The 25767-nt window shown below is 45.8% G+C and overlaps 1 protein-coding gene across 4 annotated transcripts in view; it reads left to right on the top strand.

Annotated features, from left to right (window-relative positions):
• The first annotated feature begins 18650 nt into the window (after nucleotides 1-18650).
• Nucleotides 18651-25767, top strand: part of SMAD2 (SMAD family member 2) — a 49986-nt gene continuing 42869 nt past the window's right edge. For all 4 annotated transcript variants that reach the window (XM_077171224.1, XM_077171223.1, XM_077171222.1 and 1 more), the window contains exon 1: nucleotides 18651-18795. The gene's annotated coding sequence lies outside the window, so the exon portion shown is untranslated. The remainder of the gene's footprint in view (nucleotides 18796-25767) is intronic.

Raw genomic sequence — 25767 nt, 5'->3', positions numbered from 1 at the left:
TTATCGAGACCTTACAGTCTGCAGGGAGGTCACCAGCACGTCCCAGATGCCACAGAGTGTCCTCTGTACCATCCAGGATGGGCAGAAATCCTCTCAGAGCACACACAACAGGTGGATGGGCAGTTGCAGGGAATACATGCATTTTTCAGAGTCACTAAAAGCAAAAAGCAGCAGTGGGATCGTGGTGTGGAGTGAGCAGGCCATGGGATGGCAGAAGAAACCCAAGCCAGATAAAGCCCAAGTGCTGAGTGTGGAGGGGGCAGTGGGGAATGGTGGCACTGCCTGACAGATGATGGCAAACACCAACACTGGCTGAAAATTAACACTTGGGGCTTGGATTTTGGATGTGGGTACCCAGAACAGGATTCAGCTGCCTGATTTGGCAGTGCTCTGGTAGCTCTAAGTCTGGCCCCTGTGTTTGTTGCTGTGCGTTGCTTGTGCTCGGCTCAAGCCTGAGCTGTGTCCTGAAGCCCTCAAAGGTCTTTGCTTCTAACACCCATCCTCACATCCAAGACACAGCTGAAGCAAAACACAAATAACTGTGGGGAAAAGGAATCTCACTGTTTCCCAATTTTTTTCTTTTAAAGTACAAGTATGCTGGTGTTGCTCTCCTTCTTTGCAGGTGCAAGGAAGGCACAAGCGTGTTGGACCCCCACCATGCACTTTCTCAGATTTGCAGGTCAGGATTCATCCAGCAGCTGAATTTTTGTCTCCTGCAAAGGCAGAGAGGAGGAAAGAAAAGCATGACAGCTAAAAAGCCACCTGTGGATCAGTCACAAGCAGACAGAGCTGGAGGCTGCTGGGGGAGCACTTTTCACTGGCAGAAGTGAACAAAGTGGGCAGCTCTTTCCCTTGCTTGGTGTTGAGAGCTGTCAGGCAGTTGTGAGATGGTTTCTATGCTGGAAATTTCTGTGACAGGAGAGGTAATTTAGCAGCTGCTGAAGTGTGTTGGCCCTCAGCTTCTCCTGCCCTCCTGGATGTGGCCTTAAAAGCCATCTTCTGTGTGTGGGAAGATTGGAATGCTCCTGGCTCCTCCAGGAGGATTCGCTGGTGTCCTGGTGAAGCAGCTTTGAGGCAAAAGTTTGGCATGTGTCAGGGCTTGAGCACCAAACTTTTAACTGTGCTGTCTCCCAAATCTGCTGACCTCATCCATGCTGTTTGTTCCCCTGCCTCAGTTTTTCCTCCAGTATTTTTAATTCCCATTTACTCTAGCCTTCAAAACTTACCTGGAGGGGTCAGGTTGGAGGGCATGGGGAGAAGTGGATCGTCACAGGGTGATCAGAAGGTGAGCAGGTCTCTTTTATTGTCTGAGCAGGCTGTGGTTTGCACAGAGGCTTCAGGCCGGGGCAAGGGTGAGTGTGCCAGCTTACTGCAGGGTTAGATTTTGGTGCAGGGGCGCTTTTTGCAAAAGTGTGCAGTGACAGGACAAGGGGGAATTGCTTGCCAACTGACAGAGGGCAGGGTAAGATTAGATATTAGGATAAAATTCCTTCCTGTGAGGGTGTGAAGTCCTGGCACAGGGTGCCCAGAGAAGCTGTGGCTGCCCCATTCCTGGAAGGGTTCAAAGCCAGTTTGGATGAGGCCCTGAGTAACCTGGTCTGGTGGAAGGTGTCCCTGCCCATGGCAGGGGCCTGGAACTGGGTCATCTTTAAGGTCCCTTCCAGTCCCAGCCACTCCATGATTCCCCAGCAGCTGTAGGCCATAGGAGGCACCACGCCACAGTCACAGCCCTTGAGGGCCCACTCCTTGGGTTATGGGCTCTTTTTTCTTCCCTAACACTGAAATCACTTCTGAGACAAACCACAGCATAAACCAGAATGCAATGAGTGCAGAGTCAAGCTCTGCCCTCCCTAGCAAGGCTGGGATCAGTGTTCCAATGTATTTGCAAGGGTTAGGCCATAGTGCGCCCCAGCCAACCTGCTTCTAAGTTAGTTATCAAAGCGTCAGGAATTCATCAAAGCTATTAGAACATAAATTGTGCTAAATTAAGAAAGAAGAAGCTAAGAAACTAAATACCAAAATAACAAAAACTAGATAACAGATGATGACTGTGAAACACCTAGACTATAACCAATCACAGGTGCCAAGAAACGGAAGCAGAAAATGAAAGAGCAAAACCAAAGGACCAGTCGAGAAGTGTGTGCTTAGTAGTTTATAGAATCTATAAATATGTGTGTAATGTAAACAATAAGTGGCTTCTACTTGATCATATTAGTCAGTTATTCAAAAGTCCTAAGTTTCCCACCATAGATCAGTATCTTTGTGATCTCTGCCTCTCTCTGCTCAGCCACAGGGAAGCTCCACAAGAGCTTCCACTTGCTCCCATCCATCCAAGGCTCTTCAGGACCATGCAGGGGACAGCAAGAGGGCTGAGCCCATCTGTGCTGAGGGACTGCACTGAGGGAGAGGCAGAGCTGCAGCCCCTGGGCTGACAGGGTGCCTCATTGTGCTGGTGGGCTGCAACAACATCCCATATGAGCCTTGTGCCCCTCTTGACAGGCTTACAGCACGGTTGGCTGGAAGGGACCTTGGAGATCATCTCATTCCATGCTCCTGCCATGGGCAGGGACGTGTTCCACTAGACCAGGTTGCTCCAACCTCTCCAACCTGGCCTGGAACACTTCCAGGGAAGAGGCATCTTCAGATAAGCCCTGATTCCCCTTCTTCTGATGACTCCAGAACTAAGTCTGGAGTGTCCAGGCATAAGCAAGCTCAGCCTCGTGCTTAGCCACTAGCAAAACATCTTCTACTTCCACTGTGCTGTCTTGGTCCTCAGATGGAATTTCCAAGTGCTGCCGTGTTGAAATGGCTCTAACAGCATCTTTGGACTGTGTAAGATCAGACTTCCAGGTGTCCATCAGAAAAGTGGCTGCTGCAGCTTCTCCCACAAGAGATCTGTGTCCTTTCAAAACCCAGTCCCCACCTGGAATTCTCTGAAACAGCCAAGTTGGCAAACTCATAGACAGAGGTCTAGTAAGGGAGCAACTAGGGTTACATTAGCACCAGGCTGTACAATGCAGTTTTTCCAACACAGTAAACCAAAAACAGGGAGAAAGTTTGTTTTCAGTCAACCAAGAGAACAGATTTAAAATTCCATATTTAAAATCACTCCAATGTAAAGTAATGCTCCAATGAAAGCTCATTAAATATATTTATTCTGAATGATACCAAGGAAAAAAAGGGAGTAATTACTTAGCCATGGTATAATTTCATTCATTATTATTAGGTGGATTTAGATTACTTGTTCGCTCAAGATTAGAGATTTGAAATACATGGCTGAAATCCTCTTTCTAATCCAGAATTGCTAAATCCTTGGGTATTTCTCCACGATCATCTTTGATTTGCATCTGTGTTGATGTTCAGGACATAATTTCAGTTCTCTGCCAAATATTTGTTCCTTTCTTGTCCCCTAAACACAGTCCCTGGTTTTCCTGATAACAAACACTGTAGACAAACCAACAGCACCAAGGTTCCACAAGGCTCCCAGCATTTCAGATCTCAGCACACTGTTGTACTTATAAGCTAAAAGCAAAAGAGAACGAACTGTATTGAAACAAAAAGTGCCAGCAATGTGAAACCACTTGAAAATGTAATTTTCTTTTTTAATTTTAACAGCCCTGTATAATCATAGAATGGGTTGAGTTGTAAGGGACCTAAAAGATCATCTAATTCCAAATGGACAGAGACATCTCCCACTGTCCCAGGCTGCTCCAAGCCCCATCCAGCCTGGCCCTGGGCACTGCCAGGGATGCAGGGGCAGCCACAGCTGCTCTGGGCACCCTGGGCCAGGGCCTGCCCACCCTCCCAGCCAGCAATTCCTAATTCCCAAGAGCCCAAAATCCGTGCCTGCCCTCTGGCAGTGGGAGCCATTGCCTGGCTGCTGTCCCTGCAGGCCTTGTCCCCAGTCCCTGTGCAGCTCTGCTGGAGCCCCTGGAGGCCCTGGCAGGGGCTCTGAGGTGTCCCTGGAGCCTTCTCTTGTGCAGCTGAGCAGCCCCAGCTGTGCCAGGCTGGCTCCAGAGCAGAGGGGCTCCAGCCCTGGCAGCAGCTCCGTGGCCTCCTCTGCACTGGCTGCAGCAGCTCCAGCTCCTTGTGCTGTTGCAGTACACAGCACACAGCAAGTACACAAATTTGACAAACTTTCTTTCTTGGGCTGCAGCTGCCAGAGATGAATTCTAACCCCTGTCCCCAGCTGCTGGGTCCCTTTGGCTCTGCCTGCCCACGAGCTGTTGCTGGGTGTGGGGATGTGTCAAAGGAAGGAGAATGCAGACAGAGCTGGTGCTCCAAGAAAGAGGAGCTAAACCGCAGCTGGGTAACTGGGGTGGCTCTCACAGTGCTAACAGGGTTATGCCAATTTACAGTAGGGAAGGTTTTTTTGGTCCTTCACCTTTTCAGAAGAGGGTTTCTAAACCCTACTGGTTCTCACTTAGCCATTTCTCTTGGTGTTAATGTACTCCACAAGGATCTCCAAGGTCCCTTGCAGCCAAACTATGCTGCCTGTTTGCCCTTGTCTCTGTTAGGAGAAGAGGTGATTATTTCTGGGTGCTTGTGTGATGTGAATCCTCAGTAAGGTGGAGTAGATTGTGATTTCAGGTTGCACCATCAAAGGGGAAAGGCATCCAGTCCCATGACTCTGCTCACTGCAGTTTCACCCATGGAAATTTCAGCTACAGAAACTGTCCCAGCTTTTTACTTTGGGGCACCAGGATGTCACTTCATGTTCACTGCCGCATCCTAGCAACTGAACCTCACATCAAGAGAGGGAACAAGGAGTGGTGCTCAGGGACCAGATGAGAAGGACAGTTTTTAGGCAGCTTCTGAATTGTGGCACTCAGCAACCTGCTCATTAGTATGGCTGGAAAAGGTATCCATGTTTTCTTATGTAAAATAAAATAAAACCAATAATTGTATGAGGAGGGGAAAAAAACCCAACCACATTTTGTTAAAAAAAAAAAAATCCCAAAATGAAACCAAACCAAAACAAAACAAGAAAATAAAAACCACCAGAAAACCAGTCTGGTGGAGATGCATCTCCAGCCCGTTTGGTTTTTCATCAGCCTAAACAAATGCTCAGGGCGTGAGTTTGGGTGCTGCCCAGAGCTGTAACCACAGTGGTTGGTGTTTCAGTCACGTCTGGTTTCTAGCTGCTACCTGCTCTCACTCAACTGATTTTTAACTCGCTTGGCATTTTCTGTGCATGCAAGATGTTTGATTAGAGCCCTCGTGTTGCGTGTGTGGAAATAAAAGGCCAGCCAGGAACAGACAACTGATTAGGCATTAGGTGAGGTATAATCCTCCCTAATGACATTTCTAAACGTGGTAGTTGGAGGTGGGATTAGAGTTATTAACATGCGGACAATAAAGCATATAATTTATTTAACAATTACTGGCTCTTTGTGAAGGGGGGGTCTACATGAGGTGTAACCACACAGCAGCTCCTTCATCCTGTGCAGGATGGAGCTGCTGTCAGTGACAAAGCTGGCAGATAGGGATGGATGTCCACTGACATGAAGGGCAGGAAAATATTCAGAAATTCCTCCACAGGACCCCTATAGGAGAACACCTGACATCTAGATATTAAACAGTATAGAAATGGAAAAAAAAAAAGAAACCCAAAAAGTGAAAAAAAATGTACTGAAGTTTTCTAGTCTTCTCTTCCTGAACACAGTGAAATGCAAATGTACAATAATCTAAAAAGCTGTTTAATAACTTGTAGGATGAAGAACAGGAGGCAAAGGCAACAGCTGGCAAGCAGTGATGTTGTGCAAGCTCAGCAAGGAAGGGAATTCCAGAGCTCCCAGACCAATCCCTGTCCTGACCCTGTCATACAGCTATGCTGGGCACTGTGGTGTTACACCAGAGATTTGCATGCCAGGTAGATATTCTGGTAGTCAACAGATTTGTAGTTTAATTCTTGAGTTTATCATGCCTACCTCTGGAGAACTGAGGCTTCATCTTGTGATTGTGCTGAGGATGCTTGGGACAGCAAGGGTTTTTTCCTCAGTACATTAAAAAAATTGAAACAAAACAAAAATCCCAAACCTGACAAGCAGACCAAGGTTAAAACCTTTAGAAACACCAAACCCCCCAACTCTGCACCCCAGCCTGTTGCCTAGGGTAGGTATTACCCTACTGAAGGGTAATTCCAAGTGGCTCCAAGAAGGATGTCAGGTCTGCTGTGCAGCAGGACAGAATGCCAAAGCCTGGGGGCATCTCAGCCTGATCCCAGCACCAAGCAGATGCAGATGAGAAAGCCCAACACACAGAGCTCTGCTGTCCATGCTCTCTGATTGCTGCAGTCCAGGAAAAGGCGGGGCCCTGGGCCAGATGCTCTTTGCAGACAAGTTTTGGGCATGGTTTGGGATGTAGGTCAGGCCAGGGACCATTTGCAGCAACGTTTTCCACATGCCTGCCCTGTTTGGAAAGAGGAAAGTCTGGCTCTGTCTGGGTGTTGCTGGTTCCACGCCGGCTGCGTCCCTGGCTGCGGCACCTGCACCATGCTCTGCTGATCTGCTCACACTGCTGCAGGAGGGGGGAAATGAGACTGCCTCAGACCTGGCTCCAGGTTTAGACCTTGCAGGTTCAGACCCTTCATGCTCTGCTGTGTGTCCGGAGCCAGGCTTGCAGGCTTGAAGCAGCCTGAGGTATCTAAAAGTTAAGAGGCTACATTTATAGTCAGGGCAGAAAAATAGAGGGAATTCCTGTCATTATTCATCTCACCCTAAAACAACCTCTGAAACAGGCCAGATGAACTGTCCTCTAGAAACTTTAGGATGAGTAACTGAGACTTTGATGTCTAACTCCTAACATTTGGTGAAGTGCATCCAACCATCTGTCTGCTAGGATTTGGTGTTGGAGATAGCCTCAAGGCACTCTCAAAAGCCAGCACAGGCCTAGCCTGTAAATCCCACAAATGCCTTTTTTTTGGTATATATTATAGAGCAAAGCCATGTTACAAATATTATTCAATGGGAATGAGGTTGGCCCTGTTCCCCTGATCTTCCTCCTCAAGGCTTTGTTCTTGCCACAGACAGCAGCCATGCACCATGGCTCCTGGCTCAGAGCACGGGGATCTTCCATGTAAAGCATTCTGTGAGAAACCTGGCAGCCTCACCAACAGCTGAGGCTGTAGTTGGGTCATGTCATGGACTTGAGCCATATCAGACGCCAGAAAGTCTTTGTGCTCAGAAAAGGGCAAAAAGACAGGAGAGGAGAATGGCAGGATTCATTCATGGGGACAATCCTATCTATCTGGATCATAAATGGTGCTGGGATAATTCTCTCACTCTGCTCTGCTCCTCACCCTTTTGCTGGGAAGCAAGCTAAGAAGAGATACTGATGTTCTGTTTAAAAAAATATTTTTTTCCAAGCCACTAGCCTTAATTTTTAAATGTACACCGAGTGTAAATTGTCACGGATTTTCTTCTGGCTTTATCTAGCAGCAGGAGACCACTATCTACTGACATTAGCTGTTAAATAAGCGCAAACTACCTGTAACTGTAGCATTGCATGTGCCTGGGGAATTTGTGTAAGCCTGAGCTGATGACAGGGATGGACTTCTGGAAAAAAAAAAACCCAAACCCTGGAACATCTTAAAGAGGCAGAGTTGATTCATTGAATTATGTCTTCATCTGAAAGTGTTGTACTTGCCACTGACACAAATAACCTGTGAGATCATGACTGAAAGAGGATTCATGGGGAAAATATTCTCCCCTATCATTTTGTTAACTTTGTGCATTTGACAGCACATCAGTGTGTCTAGACAGTTCCACGGGTAGGCTGACAATCAGCTGTCTGGCACTGACACGTGGCAGGTGAGACACTGCAGGTGCCTCTCCTCCGGATCAGCCACAGGAGAAACAGCAGGAACATTAGCTGAAGGATGAGAAGATAGCACCCAGGGAAGGATGATGAGAAAGAAGGCCGAGTGACTGGCTGTCACTTCTCTAAGCATTTTCAGGACAGAGCAGTTCTCACACAGAGCATTGTGGCTGTCAGTGCCCGTCAGCAGAGTCATTAGGGCTTGTGCTGGGCACTTTCCTTGGGCAGAGTGACTGCTGGACTCAAACCTGCTCCAGGCATGTCTTCATGGTGTTTCTTAAGAATGGACAGAGTTCAGACTGACATTCCCTGACTCTCTTCCTCCCCAAACAGTGTAATCACCTGCCAAGTTTGGTGCATTGCAAAATCTACCCAGGGCCTGGGTAGCCAGCCAGCCCTGAACTCCACACTGTGCTGGTTACAGCACTCGCAAACCCTGAGATACTGAGCTCCATCGAGAGGTTTTCAGCTCTCATTAAACTATAGATGAATCCTGGAAACAGCTTTCCAGATTATTCTTCTGTTTTCTTTAACTTCTAAGGGACTTTTTTCTCTCTGGTGGGCCAGAGTTCAGCTGAACTTCATACACGAAACTGAACAATTGCACCCAATTCAAGGTCCTCCAAAGCATTGTACTGTGATAAAATCACCCACCGAGTGCTTGGGCCAAAATTCTTAGCCTCTGCCCTGCAAACCACAAACATCTATCCCCTTTCTTATCTAAGGAGAAGTCTGTGGTTACACTGAGCACGGTTAATGTCAAAACTACATACAGAGGACAATGTGGGTCCTTGGTTAATGTCAAAACTACACACAGAGGACAATGTGGGTCCTTGAGTCCAAAATAAAAAACTTGCTTTAAATCTTTACCTAAATCTTAGATTTAGCTTTTAAGTTTGTAAAAGACACTTGCATTCTTTCTGCAAAGAAGACATAATGTCCTTGGAACATTTCTCATATAATGTCTTTATATGTGCTTGAGGTGCAAACTGTTTTTTTGTTTTGGTTTGTTGGTTGGATTTTTTTGCTTTAATCTTCAAGCCAGTGGATGAGAGCAAGATGCTCCTTCTGAAGGTTGTTACTGTTTTTCTTCTGTTGCTGTAGACTCCAAACTGCTGCAGATTGCTCTTTGTGCAGGCTTGGAAAGCAATGTATCTTGGAATGAACACATAAAGCAGGATGTTAGCCTCTTCCTTTGTTTCTTGCCCTTTGCAGACCACTGCCTCTATTTCAGATGCTGCTCCTTTTTACTGTCCGTGGTGTCATCCCCCATGTTTTCCAAGGTTTTCATCTTTTGCAGCTCATTTTTGCCTTGCTCCTTGCCATGACACACATCAACATGCTGATTATTTCTGAATCTGACTTTTGCAGCCTGTGTGTGGTGATTTCCTTATCTCTGCTTCATAAAACTGTATGATCTGTAATCTGCTTGCCTGCAGCCCTGTCAAACTTGCATGAAGGAGCTGACTCTGCCAGACTGCAGTTTCAGGTTTGGTTTGGTCACATCTACCAGAAGACATACCTCTCCATTTCCATTTCCACCAGCAATACCACTCTAAAGCATTTAAGTTCTCATTTTTGTCTGACCTTTCCTCACCTGTAAGCACGGAGATCTGAAAAATCAAAAGCTGTCCTTGCCTGTGGCTGGAGGCTGGGAGTCTTTTCTTACTGCCATGTTTCATAAATATTGACAAATTACCTTTACAGACCAATTTGCACAGTGCAGTAAGTATAGTCACTCAGAATTGGTGTTTTTAAGACAGTTGTCTGAAGGAATCAGGGGTGCGCATCTCAACATGAAGGGCAGGGACTGCGCTCGGGAAAGCAGCAGCTTTAAAATGAATTTTCTGGTCACTGTATCTATTCCTAGTTTTACATAGTAGTCCAGAGTGGAAGGGGGCCTTTGAATTTTTGGGAAAGCAGCGGCTTTAAAAAGAAACTTACTCGTCACTGTATCTATTCCTAGTTTTACATAGTAGCCCAGAGTGGAAAGGGGGCCTTTAAATGTGTAAACAGATGACAACTGAACAAAGGCAGAGAACTGTTGTACCACTGTAAATGAATCAAAGGGCTGTTCACAGTTTCAGTGTTCATACTTTAAAAAGAAAACTGAAGAGGTAAAGAAGGTTTGGGATAAACCTGGAAGTTTGGAAATCCTCCTAGCAGGGAAAGACCAAAGAAACTTGGTTTAGAGTGTTTACTTAAGAAAAAAACCCGCTGAGGTGTCTCACTCCCAGTAACCAAATATTTACATAGGATAAAGATTTGTATGTGAAGACATCAGTGTGACAAAACAAAACCAACAAAAAGGTAAAATGAGATTTGATGGCATGAAGATAAAAGAGAGAGGCCCCTATTTTCACCACACCAACCCACCAGGCAGATAGGGGATCCTTCTCACCCCAGGTTTGTCATCAGATCTGAGCTGCCTTTCCTGCAACAGCTCATAGCTGCAAAGGTTGTGGACCCAAAAAGGGATCCTTTGGGGAAATTATTTGGTCTTTGAAGTGAACAACACACCATAATGGTTGTAATGCTCCATCTTAGTCATAAATTTGTAGACTCTGGTAAAATGTTAATTTTTGACCTTTTGGTCTCTTGCAGGCAGAACACGGCGTGAGGAGAACAACTGCCCACATATTGCTGAGATGTGGTCTGTGTGGCCAGCAAGGGACCTCCTACATATAAAACAGGGCAAAACTTACTGCTACAGAGTGGAGTTTGCTGTGCTGAGAGGGGACAGGTGCCCACCCCCGGCTTGATCCTAAACTGGGGGAGGACACAGCCAGCTGACTCTAACACCACCCAGCAGTGGCAGGGATAGCTCCTCGTGCTCTCCCCAGCTCCTCGCAAACACAGCAGCTGTCACAGCATCGCTCCAGGGCTGTCCAGAGCAAGGAGCTCCTTCTCCCGTCACCCCAGACAAGGAAACCAGGCCCTGGTAATGCAGGATACCAGGGATGGAGGCTCTGACACAGGCTGCCCTGGGGATTACACAGAAAAACTATCAGTTGACTGCAAGCACTGTGAGAAGGGTAGACATTTTTTCTTTTTTTTTTGCATCAGTTATTCATCATGATACATGCCAAGAGCTAAAATAAACAACATGACAGCTTTGTAGTGATAAAGCCCCCACAATATTTTTAAGGCCTAATTTTTTTTATGGCAACAGTTTTATTTTGTGTTATCTTCACCTGCTCAACAGTAAAATATGTTTTATATCTCTAAATGAATCTAAGCAAGAAAGGATTTGTCAAGTCCTTTAAATTCTTGCTTGATTTATTTAGTCCATCAGAATAAATCTTTTAAGATGATAACTTTTAATCAAAACTTTAAAACTGATAATGTAATACATCACTAGTTTTTGAAAACACAAGGAGAATGGCCAAAGTCCATAAATAAATATTTAGAGCAATAAAACAAAAAGAAAACTTCTACCTCAAAGTGTTCTAAACACTTCTTCAACTAGTATAGACAATATATACAGAGATCACTCCCAACTCAGCTACCAATCTTGCACAGATGGCGTAGAAAACTGGGGTAAATCTCATTGAGACTAATCTATACAAACATATGCTTAATTAGCATAGTGCATCTTACACAGTGTAAAACAGAAACAGACTGTATTGCAATAACTGATCACGGCATAAATTGGTTTATTTTGATCCTTCCTACAGAGCCACAAATTATTTGTTCTTGATTATTTTGCAGATTTCAGTGTAATGAATTAATGTTAGTTTCCTGGAAAAAGCAAACTAAAAAAGAAATAAAGATGATTAAAAAAAATTAATCATACCAGGTTTGCGTTTATACTGAATTTTGTTTCTATGACTGGTCCCACTGGCTTATTCACTGCATAGATTTAAACATGTACTCAGATCCTTCCTGGACCAAGGCCTACCATTAATTAAGAAACAAAGCTATTGTCCCCCAGGCCTGCTCAGAAATTACACTTGTTTATTTAAGTCAATAGAGATAAACTTGTGTAAATCTCTTTGTAAACAAGGCTATTTCACTTTAATGATTGCTTATTTGGGGTTACTATAAATGTGTTTCTAATCAACTAATCCAAAATAGAGGATGTAGGCAGATGAATGGTGCAGTATTTGGAAGAATAAAAAAGGACAAAGGAATAATTTGAGGAAAAACAGAAATGCTGGCAACATGAAAAGTTTCTACACAATGAAAAACAGAACTGGGGAAGGAAAAGCCAGTTTCAGTGCATGAAAGTTTCCTGTCAATTTCAGCACAAAATCAATCAGGTAATGCAGCAGAGGAATTAAAAATTTGAGTGTCTGATTGTGCCCAAGTTGTCTGTCAATTCCTTACACTTTTGGTTACTGAGGGCAACTGGGTTTATGTGCACAAAGGCACTAGGAATTAAGGTAAGTTAAGGCAGTTAAATCATTTATTCATCAAAATCATACAGAGTAAATTAAGAACAGATATATAGGTCTTCTCATTGTGCTTTGAATGTCTCAAGGGGGATGTCACTTCTAAGGATTATGTCTAACTCCATTCCATCTGATGAAAGCACAGTGCTTTATACCACAAACACCAACCAGTTTGTGCAATGATGGGTCAAGAAAGGCAGAACTTTGCTTTTAGCTTATTATTTTGAATAGTGGTTATTTCTTAAGTCTGCTTTGCCAAGGGGATAAGACAGACACAGCAGGCTTACATCAAGAGCTGTCAAGTTTTATTTTTTGTCAATATTTTTTTCACTGTGGAACTGATTCCTCTTTTTTTTTTTTTGGCTTTGTTTTGAAATCTTCCAACAGCCCAGTCTGAAATGACAGTGATTTGTGTAATATTGGAAACATACTTCTGCATTTCAGAAGAGGTAGTGAACAGATTTGTGTTTCAAAGTTTCAGAGGTTATTCATTGCATTACTGAAATAATGAATAATTTCAATATTGGAAAGATAAGAATAACAGAAATATGCAATGCCTTTTTCATGTATTTTGCTGTTATTCCCAGCCATAGGTTGTAGCATATTTTATTAAGTTTGAGAAGTTTTGTGAGTATTTAATTTATGCTGGTGTGACTGAGTAAAGTTGCTGTTTATTTTGGAGATTTTTATGCCTCATGCAATGGCTTTATTTAAATTTATGACATTAAATCTCTTCTCTAGTCACTTTAATGCAATGCCCGTTTTGACGTTACGCCAGACATTACTTGTCTTGAAAATCAACTGACATGTTCCTCATGATGTGACAGGGAAAGCAGAGTGTGGTTTTCTCTTTAACCCTCTTTGCGCAGCCAGAAGAACTGGTACAGCGTGAGGCTGTGTGCAAGCTTGACGAGATACAAGGAAAAGGGGCTTAATCCATATTTAACCCTCAGAGGGAGACACAATCTCAGTCCTCCAGGAGGGTTTTCATGCTGGTACCAACAATAGGGGTGGTTTTTGTTGTACTGCTTCCCCCGCGGCAGGCAGTCCTGCAATGCCATGGACAGGCTGTTTCCATGTTTGGCCATGAAGTAATGCAGAGTGAAAGGGGATCTGTGCCTTTCACAGCTTCCAGACTCAGTGCCATTCCCTCTTTCATAATCTTTTGCAGATTTGTGCAAGGGGAAAGTTACTTCCATGTAAGTTTGGAGAGAAAATAATGTGCTCAGATGGCATTAAGAGAAAGCAGGGAAGCAACACTGCAGCCAGTGATGCAAGAGACAAAGCACCTACTGAAGTACAGAATAGTTCTCCAAGAGAATGAGCTAAGAAATCTAGGAACATTTAACAGTGGTTTTCCATGGATTTGTGGTTGTTTTTATACACAGAAGTAAACACTATACCCTGACTTGGATGGGAACCACAAGGACCACAAGTCCAATCTCTGGCCCTGCACAGACACCTCAGCAATCCCACCCTGTCCCTGAGGGTACTGTCCAAATGCTCCTGGAGCTCCGGCAGAGCCCAGCTCCTGCCCTGCCCCAGCAATCCCACCCTGGGCATCCCTGGCAGTGCTGTCCAAAGGCTCCTGGAGCTCTGGCAGCCTCGGGGCTGTGCCCATTCCCTGGGGAGCTTGGGCAGTGCCAGCACCCTCTGGGGGAGAGCCTTTCCCTGATATCCAAACTAAACCCCCCTGGAACAGCTCCAGCTGTGCCCCTGGGTCCTGTCAGTGATCACCAGAGAGAAAAGATCAGTGTCTGACCCTTCAGCTCCCTTCATGAGGAACCTGCAGACCAGGGTGAGGATTTCCCCAGTCATACATTGTCACCTGGTCTTGAACTGATCTTTTTGTATCACACCTCTGCTCATAGCTCTTCCATTTTTTTTCAGTTTAACACATCATTTTGACATGTTGATAATAATGATTTCAACACAAAAACTATCTACTCTGCCTCCAAGACCTGTCCTCCTGGCATTGCACTTTGCACTTGTCTCTACCTCCACACAGGGATACCTGCTAGTGTTGAGTCATTCAGAAATCCTATGTGTCTTTGAAGTTACCTGATATTGCTGTTGTATTTCCTTTGGTCACAGGCTTTGGGAAGTCAACACGTATCCTCTATAGCACACCACAGCCAGCTACTGCTTCATCATATTTTTCTAGGTCTAGGGTTATTTCATACAATCACAGAGTGGTTTGGGTTTGAAGGGACCTTGCAGATCATCTTGTTCCACAGGCAGGACACCTTCCACTAGACCAAGTTGCTCAACCTCTTTTGTTCTTTTTAGCAGACAGATGAGAGATACCACTGAGCTGTTGCTGTCTCTGCACATGACATCCTTTGTGAGGATGTTGAACTGCTCACGCACACTTGGAGACCTTAAGGGAGATGCTCATGTTCTTGCACTGCAGCCTCAAATCCAAATGGGACTGACAGCCATTTGTAGCTAATGTCCAAAATGTGCTGAGCTATGTGGTTTGAGAAACGTGGACCTGGAGTTAGACCAGAGGAGGCCACGGAGCTGCTGCCAGGGCTGGAGCCCCTCTGCTCTGGAGCCAGCCTGGCACAGCTGGGGCTGTTGAGCTGCACAAGAGAAGGCTCCAAGAAGATGCCACTGAGCACTTTCAGTACCTAAGGGGATCCCATAAAAAAGATGGAGAGCAACTGTTACAGAGCAGATAATGAAAGGACAAGGGGAAATAGTTTTAAACTAAAAAAGGAAAACTTAGATTTTATTTTAGGAAGAAATTCTTGCCTTTAGGGTGGTGAGGCTCTGGCCCAGGGTGCCCAGAGCAGCTGTGGCTGCCCCTGGATCCCTGGAAGTGTCCAAGGGCAGGTTGGACAGGGATTGGAGCAACCTGGGGTAGTGGAAGCTGTCCCTGCCCATGGCAGGGGGTGAAATGAGATGAACTTCCAGCCTTCCAACCCAAACTACTCTAGGATTCTGTGACTAATTAAAAGGACATAGCAATATCCAGCTTTGGTGTCAGGGATCAAGTTTTGCAGTTTGCTTTACTAAATCAAGTATTATTTCACAGAATTATAAAATAGTTTGGATTTGAATTTGCATGAGACCTTTAAAGGTCATCCAGTCTTACTCCCCTGCCAAAGGCAGGGATAACTTCAGTGAGATCAGGTGTCTGAAAGCCCTGTCAAACCTGACCTTGAATGTTTCCAGGGATGTGGCATCCACCAGCTCTCTGGCCAGCCTATGCCAGTGCTTCATCACCCTCATCAAAAAAAACTTCTTCCTAATGCCCAATCTAAATCAATGCTCTTTCTGGAGGTACAGGCGTACAGCTGGGAGCTCTTTCTAGAGCAGATGCACATCCTGCCTGCCTGCCTGCCCTTCTCCACAGCCCCCCTGCTTCTGAGGTAACTTCTGGGCTCTGGGATTTGCAGCCATGATGCTGCCTTCCTCCATCAACTTTCTTCCTCCTGCTGCTTGCAATGTCCTTTCCTAGAAAAAGGTTTATGCAAATGTTGGATTTGTGTGCGTGCGTAAGGGTCCCCCAGCATCAGCTGGCCAACCTTTTGACTGATTTCAACCACACCTGAAAGAGAAGTAGAGCTTCTGGAAACACAAAGTCTGTCGAGCTTCATGGCAAGCAGCAGCCATGTCAGAGAAGACACGTGTTGTTAAGTGCTCTGCCGGGGAGAAAGGCAGAGCTCAGCCTTATCAGCACTGCTTGACTTCCTTGGCAGTAGATAAGGGGCAGGCAGCTGGCCAGCCAGAGCACACACATCCCTGAACCAAGCACAGCATGTGCTGCTCCAGACAGAAGGCCACACAAGTAGACTGGGGACATAGAAAGGAGATTTGGCTGTATCAGGAATCAGCCTTGGAGATAGGAGGAGAGGGAGCCATGAATCGGTTGTAGAGGAGAGGTGAAGGGAATGTCTGATGCAAATCCATAGGAGAACTGAGCTTAATTCAACTACTCTTCATAGGAAAAATAATTTCTCTGAATGCAGTGAAACCTCCATAAAGCAAGTGCAGTGTTGCCTGAATAGTCTGTATGTGTTTCCAGGCACAACATGACTGGAACACCTTATCTTTCAAAAACATGATGGCAATCTCTCAGATGCTCTGCTTTGTCTGCAGAGGGGATCTTCTCCATTTCACTTTGCTGTTAATTTCATGACCAGCTTGAATCTCAAACGTTTGGAACTGGCTGAAAATGCTACCAAAAAAATTAAACCACATGTCTGCTTCAAGCTGGGAAAATCCAGGCACAGACGAGGCAAGAGGGGGATTTCTGTGAGTCCACATTCTGTAGAAGGGCTAAATATTGTGAGGTGTCTCACCTTGCTCCTGGGAATACCAGCCCTGTTGAGATGGGAGCTCTGCCCAAGACACTGAATCATAACACCTACATCAGAGAGTGCAGAAACCCTCTCAGTCTAGAAAATGAGCATGACTCTGGAGAGACAACTGCTATGTTAGGGAGAGGTGACCTCAGGTGTGAAGGAAGTGGCTTGAAGTGGAGATATATGATATATACTAAAGTATCGAAAAGGCAAAAGCAAAAAAAAAAAAAAAAAACCAGAGGATCTCCAACAGACCTACAGCAAATCTGGAACTGACCTTCTCACCTCAACAAACCCCATTAAATTCCCACCTTGTGGCTTCCCACCTGTAGAATCATAGAATGTTAAGAGGTTGGAAGTAACCTTAAGAGTTCATCTGACCCCCACTGCCATGTGCAGGGACACCTTCCACAATACAGGTTGCCCCAAGCCCCATCCAAGCTGGCTTTGAGCACTTCCAGGGTTGGGGAATCCACAACCTCCTTGGGCAACCTGTCCCAGTGTCTCTCGACCCTCATAGCAAAGAATTACTTTCTAAGATCTAGCCTAAACATCCCTTCTTTCAATTTCTACCCATTCCCCCTTGTCCTGTCACTGCAGTTCCTGACAGAGAATCCCTCTCTGGCTTCCATGTGGGCCCTTTTGGATACTGGAAGGTGCTGTGAGGTCTCCACAGAAAATTTCTCTTTTCCAGGCTGAATAGCCCCAAAGAACCTGCTGGGTATCCTTGCAAAGGTCTCTACAGACACAACAGCCATGGGTTTCACAGTGGGTCCCCAAATATGCACTGTCACAACAGGCTCTGATTCCCTTATGGTGACCCTGGGCCCCTGCTGGGGCACAGGAATTTGGTTACCTTTCACCATTACCTCAACACAAGTGGTTAAAGCTTTGCAGATACTATTGAGGACAGTAGCTAAAAAAAGACCCAGCATATGGGGGGAACCCCTATGTTAAGAGTTAAGAGTGTGTAAAGAGTTACTGAGTTTGGGGTGCAGGCAGCAGAGGGAGGCTGGGCAGACTCTGGGGCTGCCTTGTGTCCCTGTCACACCTTGGGACCCCTGCCCTGGAACTGTTGTGCCATTGCTGGACATTGAGCTGTGGGCAGTTTGAATCTATTTAGAACAACAAAATCGTTCAGGCTGGAGAAGCTCTCCGAGACCAGTGAGTCCAACTGTGACACCAGCACTGCCAAGGCCACAACTGACCCATGTCCCCAAGTGCCACATCCACATGGCTTTTAAATCCCCACAGGGATGGAGACTCCACCACTGCTCTGGGCAACTTGTACCACGGGTGGGCAACCCTTTCCATGAAGGAATTTTCCCAATGTCCAACCTCAACATCACCTGAGGCCGTTCTCTCTGCTCCTGTCCCTGTTCCCTGGGAGCACAGCCCGATCCCCCCGGCTGTCCCCTCCTGTCAGGAGCTGTGCAGAGCCACAAGGGCCCCCCTGAGCCTCCTTTGCTCCAGGCTTAGCCCCTTCCCAGCTCCCTCAGCCTCTCCTGGGGCTCCAGCCCCTTCCCAGCTCCGTTCCCTGCCCTGCACACGCTCCAGCCCCTCAGGGTCTCTCTTGTCCTGAGGGCCCAGAGCTGTTCCCAGCACTGGAAGTGCCTCAGCAGTGCCGGCACAGGGGGGCGGTCGCTGCCCTGGTCGTAGTGTCACATTATCGCCGGTAGAAGCCAGGTACCACAGCCCACCCGTGCAGGTCCCAGCTGGAGTCCAGCGGCAATTCCCGCCGGTAATCGATGCACTCATTCTCAGCTCCCACCGTGCCCGCCGCGGAGGGATATGGAGCGGGGGCGCCGCACTGCGGCTGCGCTGCAGCAGCTCATCCAAGCCTCCGACGCGCGCCGATCAGCCTCCCGCGGCGGGCGCGCGCGATGTGACTGCCAGCCGAACCAACCAATGAGCGCTGCGACCTCGACCCGCCTCCCTTCGCCTCACGCCTCTTTCTTCCACTCCCCTTCCCTTGTCTTTTTTTTTTTTCACGCTGTGGGCACCCTATTCGCGATTCTGTGTGCCAATTAGACCCATGGACCAATCGCAGTGCGGATCTTTAAAGAAAAGATAAAGGCAGCCAATGGGAGGCCTCCCCGCCCAGCGGCGGGGGCGGGGCGGCTCGGGGGGCGGGCCCTCAGAGGAGGTAACGCTGAGGGAAGAGGCGGCGGCCGCACAGCACTCGGAGGGACGGAGGAGGATAAGGAAGGGGAGAGGAGGAAGAAGGAGGCGAAGGAGCGGTGGCTCTCGGCGGATCCTGGTGGCTCCCGGTAGGTGCTGGTGGGTACTGGCCCCGGGGTCCTGCCCCATGGGCAGGGTCGCTCCGCTGGCGCTGCGCGGGCCGTGAGGAACCGTCCGGGCCTGGTCCCGGCGGGGCCGGGGGCGCCTCCCTACGCCCTCGCCCTTTTTGTTGTGGTGGGACCCGGGCTTGGTTATCCCGCTACCGCCGGCATTACCCCCGGGCTGTGGTGGGAGGGCCGCGCTGTGCTGCCCGTGTGTGTGTGGGTGAGGGGAGGGAGGAATAAAGAAGTTGTGCCGCTCCCTCTCTCCCCCGCTCTCCCTCTCCCCCGCTCCTTCTTTCCCCCGCTCCCTCCCTCCGTGCCCGGTGTGTTTTCCTTGCAGGGGTCCGCAGAATATCCCGAGCTGGAAGGGACCGGCGGGGATCATCGCGTCCAGCGCTTACCGCTGCACAGGACACCCCTATGTGCCTCCTGGACGTGCAGTCAGGGCTGTGTGTGCGAAACTCCGTGGAGTTTTGGAGGAGAAAGTTAGCAGCGGTGTGGGGTGAGGGGTTGTGTTTGGAGCTAAGAGTTTGTGTTTGGGATGGCGAGGCCTCGCCTCACCCTTTTGTCTGTCCCCTCTCCTTGTCTGCAGAGCCGCGGGTGTAAAATACACACAGCCCACGTGAGTAAGGACTCGAGGTTACTGGTTTTATTCACGCCTTTAATGCTGCAGCATCCTGTGTGTTGTCAGTGGGCAGGGGTAGGTGGGATACTGGGGAGAAATTCCTCCCTGCGAGGGTAGTGAGGTGCTGACACAGGCTGCCCAGAGGAACTGTGGCAGCTCCATCCCTGGGTATTGTTTGTAAACAAACACAACCAGGTAATGTCTCATCTGTCCCGATAAGTGCATGGAGGAAGCTCTGTCGTGATAAGGGCAAGTGGTTGGTGTTGTTGCTGCAGAGTTGTGGAGTTCCTGTTTGTAGGGTTTTTTGGTTTGTTTTTTTTTTTATTTTGTGGAGAGTGGAAGGGAAGAGAAGTGCAGTGCAGCGTGGTCTTTTAGTGTTCACTCTGGGGAAATAAAAGAACGGAAAAAAGCGTGTGAATGAGCGAAGAGCTCTTGTGATGATTGTGGAGAGCTGTTGAGCAGCTGGCATTCAGGCTGCAGGCTAGTCTTGTGTCTCTGGTCGTCCGTCACAGTTTCTGACTGAGAAAAACCCAACACGTGTGTTGTGCTCTTTTCAAATGCTTGTGAGTCGGGTAGCATTAGGAAAAAGTTTGTTTACTGGGCTAACCAAAACGAATGTCTCCAAAAACCTGCAGCCTGTGTGTGTATTGTGTGCGGAGCTCATGCTGTCACAGTCCAGGGGTGTAAAGGGGTTAGATTCCATTGGTAGTGAGAGGTTCATAAAACAGCTTGTTAGGAGGCCGCAGGTAACAGCAGGTTTGTCTTTTCTCAAGCGTTCTGTCTTAGCCTGGAGAGCTGTACTTTCAGACTGATTCATGACATTACTGCTGTGGGGGCTGGCCTCTGCAGTGAGGGACTGATTAGCTGTTGCTCTGTTCTCCAGGCTGGGAAAGAAACACCTTCTGGTTGAGGTGAGAGGCCAGCAGAGCGAGGTTGCTTGTTTAGATTTTCTCATGCTTTGTCGAGGTGTTGGTGCGTGAGTGGGTTGTTTGTGTGCTCCTTCTGAGGCACAGCTTTCAAACTTCTAACATTTACAGGCTCCAGTGAATTCGGGGGGGATGAGAGAGTGTGAGTAAAGGAGGTGTCTGTGAAGTCCCTTCCTCCCTTTGCTTAGCACTATCGTGATGAAAGATAATGTTAGTTACAAATGCCTTGAAGAAGTGGAAGGGGAGGGTCTTGTTTAAGGTGTTTTCCACTTGAAGATGAGTCTGAGCATATGTTGGACAGCATCTTGGGGTGTTGAAAAGAGTAACCTGGCACCTGGTTGTTGTTCTGCAGTTGCGTGGGTCAGATACACAGACAGTCAACAAAAGAAGTGTAAGTGTTTGAAGATCCAGTTTTTTTCATTGAAGAGGCTGGATGTGCGTGATAGAACCTTGGAGAAGAATTCATCAGCTTTCCTGAGGTTTTGTTTAACAGTAAAAGAAGCAGGACAATTGAAGCAATTGAAAAAATGAGGTTAAAGATTTGGTCTCTGAATTGTTCTCTTGTTTCCTTCCACCCGGCAGCTAGATTGACCAACAAAATCAAATACCCTGGAGTTGCACAGTGAATCTCCAAATGAAAGGCTCTCCCTGGGTCCTCCTCCATCTTCCTGTTCCACTTGATCTTTCAGAAGTCTTGAGCACCAGTTGATATAATTGAGTTTATTGGAGCTCAAAAAGCCCTCCCTGCTACTGAGGGCAACTTTAAAAAACAAACCTTGTTTCCATCTCTCTAATCCCTTTCCCACTAAAGTACTGGGAGAACAGGCTTTGTAGTATGTTCTGGGTAACAATGAATCTGAGCTCTCCTTGAGACTGAAGCAAATTCCTAAGTTTTGTTTGTATAAAGAACAGTACGCAAAGTTTTAATTATTATAAAAAGTATTCCAGAGTTTTCAAATGTATTCAGTGCTGCCTTAATGGTTGTGCATGTAAATGCCCTGTAATTGAAAGCATCCATTTATGGGCCTGACTTGCTAAGTGAGCTGTAAATTCTGCTTTTCAGATTGGATTTAATGACTTTTATCATAAAGCCATAAACTGGTTGTGAACTGTGCCGAGAGGCAAACAATACCTAAGCTTACTTTGCCAAAATATTTGTAATTGTTGATTTGTTAAACTGAATTGCTGCAGGTCATGCGATGGGATTAGGTTTTTGTAATAGAATGGAGAGTACAGGCAGCCCTGTGCTCAATACTCTCTGGGCTAGAAGAAATTGGCTACTGCAGAAAACCTCTCTAAACATTCCTCTCCACTTCCAGTAACAGAAACTCCATTGCAAACAGTAAGTCTTCATTCCAGATGACTTTTTACTCTGATTGTGTGTTTGACAGCCACAGTGTGAACGAAGACCAAGCAGAGACTGCAAGAGGGAAGCTCCTGAGTCTCCCATCAGTTTAGTCTGGGGCTTGAGCTTGGTTTAAAACCCTGGAGCAATAGGAGATTAACATCAGATAGATATATAACATAATGGAACCTTGCTTATCAAGGGGGTGGGGGGCTGGCTTGTCTGAGGAACACTAGGCCTCCATTGAAAGTGAACTCGCATTAACTAATTGTTAAATGCAATTGTTTGGGCTTTAACAAAGTGGAGGAGCTGCTAAGCTATAAACTGAAACAGGTACCTAGGTAACTGATAGCAGCTCTGTGAATATTCCTGTCAAATTTAGCCCAGGAGTATTTATTTTCTAAAATAACAAAGCTGACACTTGCCTGTTGCACATGGAAAATTTTAGTTAAAATTATTGAGGTGAGAAGGGCTTAAACTGCTGTGTTTTGGAGTGCTTAGTCACTGCTTTTCTGGGGCTGTTAATGTCCTTTGAGTTTTAAGAAGCAGTACTCTGATCTTGTTCATAATACTGAATAAGTGGAAGAATTTTGCATCTTTGTAGAGACAGGTGGATTGGCCAGCTACAGTTGTGGAAGTTTTCCTCTTCTGCAGTTTTGGGAGAGTTGCTAAAATACATTGGGCCCTCCAGTAGTTTAATCAAAGGTCAATAAAATTAGCAACTCTTTCTTCTCATGTCTCCTGTTGCAGCCAATTTTAGCATGCCAGGAGTGCGTGTGTTAGATGGAGTGCTAATTTTTTAATAGCAACACACCTTTTCATTACTGCATTGGCTACAATTTGAGGTAGCCCTTAGTAATTGAAGAAAAATCCAGCTTCCCAAGCTTTTTTAAGATTATGATTATGCTTGTTTAGTTCTGTATATGAGAAATTTGAGTTTTCTCATTTGATTCATAAAAAGACTTCATGGAGTGAGTGAGATCTACAGTCATGATAGGTGAGTAACTATGTTTTCAATGAGTATAGTTATGTAGTGTTTCAAGATGCATTGCAATACTAGAGCGTGGTAAACTTAAAAAGATGTGTAAATTGAGTCTCTGTATAGGCATGTTTCAATTTCTCACTGTAAAGCTGGCCCAGAGGAGGAAATCACTTTGCTCCTCCTTCCCTCCAAGGTCACAAGCATCCTGCCTTGAATTTCATCAGCCTGTGTCAAAACAGAACCAGGACCTTGGTCTTGCTGGCCAGAGCTCCTTGGGATGGGAGCTCTCCAGAGCCACCTTTCCTACTGGGCTGATCAGTTGAAAATCTAAACTGGAGTCTGAGGGCATTACTCAGTGAGGCTGAACACCCCTTCTGAAGGAAAAACCCAAAGAGCCAAACCCCAGTAAGGGAATACTGCCCTACTCTGACCTGAGTATGAATGAATGAGCAGTAAGAATGAGCACCATACCACTTTTTCTGGTGCTGGTTCTTCAGAAAGGTGTCACAAAACCAGATGTCTGTTTGTAGGAAATGAAAGAGTTAGCCCTTCTGGAATCTTGAAAGGCAGTTTTTGGAGGAGTGGTGGGTGCAATAGATGCCCCTTGTCCTTTCCACTGAGTGATTTAAGCTAGAGCAGATTCTATCTCAAATGTAAAATATTGACTTTGATTTCAGTTTGAAGTTCATACTGAATTCAGGTGCACATTGTGAAATTGATAAAGAATCTTTTCCAGATTCCAGGATTAATGAAAAAAACATTATCTTTAAAAAAATCCCAAAAATGGGACTAAAATAGGGAGGAAATGAGCTTGTAGACTTTCTCTCAAATACCACAAATTATTTTCCTCGATCTTCTTTCCTCAGGAGCTTAACTTCTGTCCTCTTTATTTCAGAAGAGCTCTTGCAAATGAAATTCTTCTAAGCCAGAATACTTCTAGTAAAACCAGGAGAGATCAGATTTCTTTATTTCAAGTTTAAGATGAATAAGGAGACTGATATGAAATATGTTGCATAAGGCTTTAGAATAAATTAGCCAGAAATCACTTGATATTTTTGGTAGCACCAATGTGTTTATAGTATGTTCCAGACGCTCAGGAAAGGAAAATTTCCCTTGAAGATTTTAGTCTGCTAGTATGCTGCCCTTAAGGTTTTCTTCATCTTTTGTGCTTAGTTATTGCTGGGATCATGGGCTTAATATTTAATACTTGTTCCAGAGAAGCACAGTAGAATGGAATAATAGTAGACATGACTCAAACTTTGACTTTAGAAGTTGCCAACTATGACACTGTTTGACCAACTATAGAAACATGTGTGCATCAGGGAGGAGAGATATGCTGCGGGGGCAGAGATGAAACAAATACCACCAAAGTTAGGCAATTTGTAGCTCTTCCAGTCTTAATCTGTTGGGAGTAACAGCACATGGCTCTCTGTGTTCCAGCAATCTAAAGAAACTTTTGTACCTTTCTGGGTAACAATGAGTACTCCCTTGAGTATCCATAGCTGCAGTTTGAAGGCACAGTCCAGAGATGAACTTGGGATGGAAAGGGCTGAAATGGAAGTTTTCTGCTGACTTGGTACTACTAGTTCAACTACAGTTGAGCTTGGGAAGGGATCCTGAAAATCTCCTGACAGCTACCCAGAGAGTCCCTGAATCTTGGTGTCTTGCAGTGGATATTGGAGGTAGTGCACAGGAAGGAAATAAGGATCAAATTTGGGCCATGCCATTTGGCCTCAGCAGAAGAGAGCACAGGGGTCATGGTGCAAAGAGTCAGTGATGGTGAAGCACATCTGAGCTCCTTTTAAAGCAAAGGCTGTGAGCGCTCAGTTTTTTGAGGAGGTTGGCTCTAAACTACAAGGGAATCACAAAAAACCAAGTAAGAGGGGATGTTACATATTCAGCATGTAGTTAATCTGATGCCATTTTAGCAATGTGGAAATGTTTCTTGCAGCATTGGTAAAGATTGTGTTCTGTGTGCATTTGGGGGGAGAACATGTTTTATTTTTTTTAGTGGAGGAAGAAGGCATACCAGGCAAAAATCTAGAGGAGTGTTTCTAGCAAGAGGTAAGTGCCAGCAATGTATGCAATTATTGTTGTTTAAGAGAGCAAATCTTCTTCTATTACTGTATCCATTTGAAGCTAAAAGTTATAATTGATGACTAGAAATGGGATTTGCTGGTCAAAAATGAGCTTTAACAGTGACTCCTAAACCCATTGGTGTAAACAAGATGTTTCTGATACCATTTGGGTGGGTACAGGTAGAATGATCAATGCAGGTCTAGGGATCCTTATGTTTGTTTGAGCTCCTGACAGATGTTCTGCAGCAAGCAGACATGTGCACCCTGCCTTCTGTCTCCAGTTCCTCATGAGGTGTAAATTTCTGTCTTTGTGCTTTATATTTAAATTATAATGTTGAGAGCTTTAGGATAATATGACAAAAGGAATAAATGCAAAGACAATGTTAGGCTGATAGAATTTTTTTCCTATGGTCCTTGGATTAGTCCTTATACAGTGTCTTCAAGTACTTGGAATTAATTTAATGGAAGAAGTAAAGCTTTCAGGCTTGGCCTCTGTCCAGGGGAACATCCCAAACTGTGTGAGCTGTGTTCAGATAGTTTCTTTGTGAAGAGAGGCTGAGAGCCCTCTTATTTGAGGGAGGGACGTGATTCAGTTGTACACAGTTGTGAAGCTTGCAAGCCAGATGAATGCAAGTAGTTCTTCATTCTTCAGCAAAATTTTCAGTGGTAGAACAAGAGTGACTTTCTGAAACTAGGAAGGGAATAAATTAAATTACTAGAGGTAGTTCTTTTAACAGTGGGCGCTTAAATACTAGTGCAGTCTGCCACAAGAGGTTGTGAAGGCATGTTCAAAAGGTGGTTAGATGGATTTGTGGACAGCAAGTCCATAAATTGCTTCTGATGGAAGTAAGTAGCAATGTAGCCTTTAATTTTGTAATAGTTAAAATTGCTGAAGGATTATGAGGAGAGTGGACTGCAGAATACAGCCAGGTTCACATGCTCAGAATACAGCCAGATTCGCATGCTTTCCTTGAGTAGCACGTCCTCTTGCCACCTTAGGAGCT

This window comes from Agelaius phoeniceus, chromosome Z, assembly GCF_051311805.1.
Source record: "Agelaius phoeniceus isolate bAgePho1 chromosome Z, bAgePho1.hap1, whole genome shotgun sequence".
Lineage (NCBI taxonomy): Eukaryota > Metazoa > Chordata > Aves > Passeriformes > Icteridae > Agelaius > Agelaius phoeniceus.
This window is presented reverse-complemented; position numbering and strand designations above follow the sequence as displayed.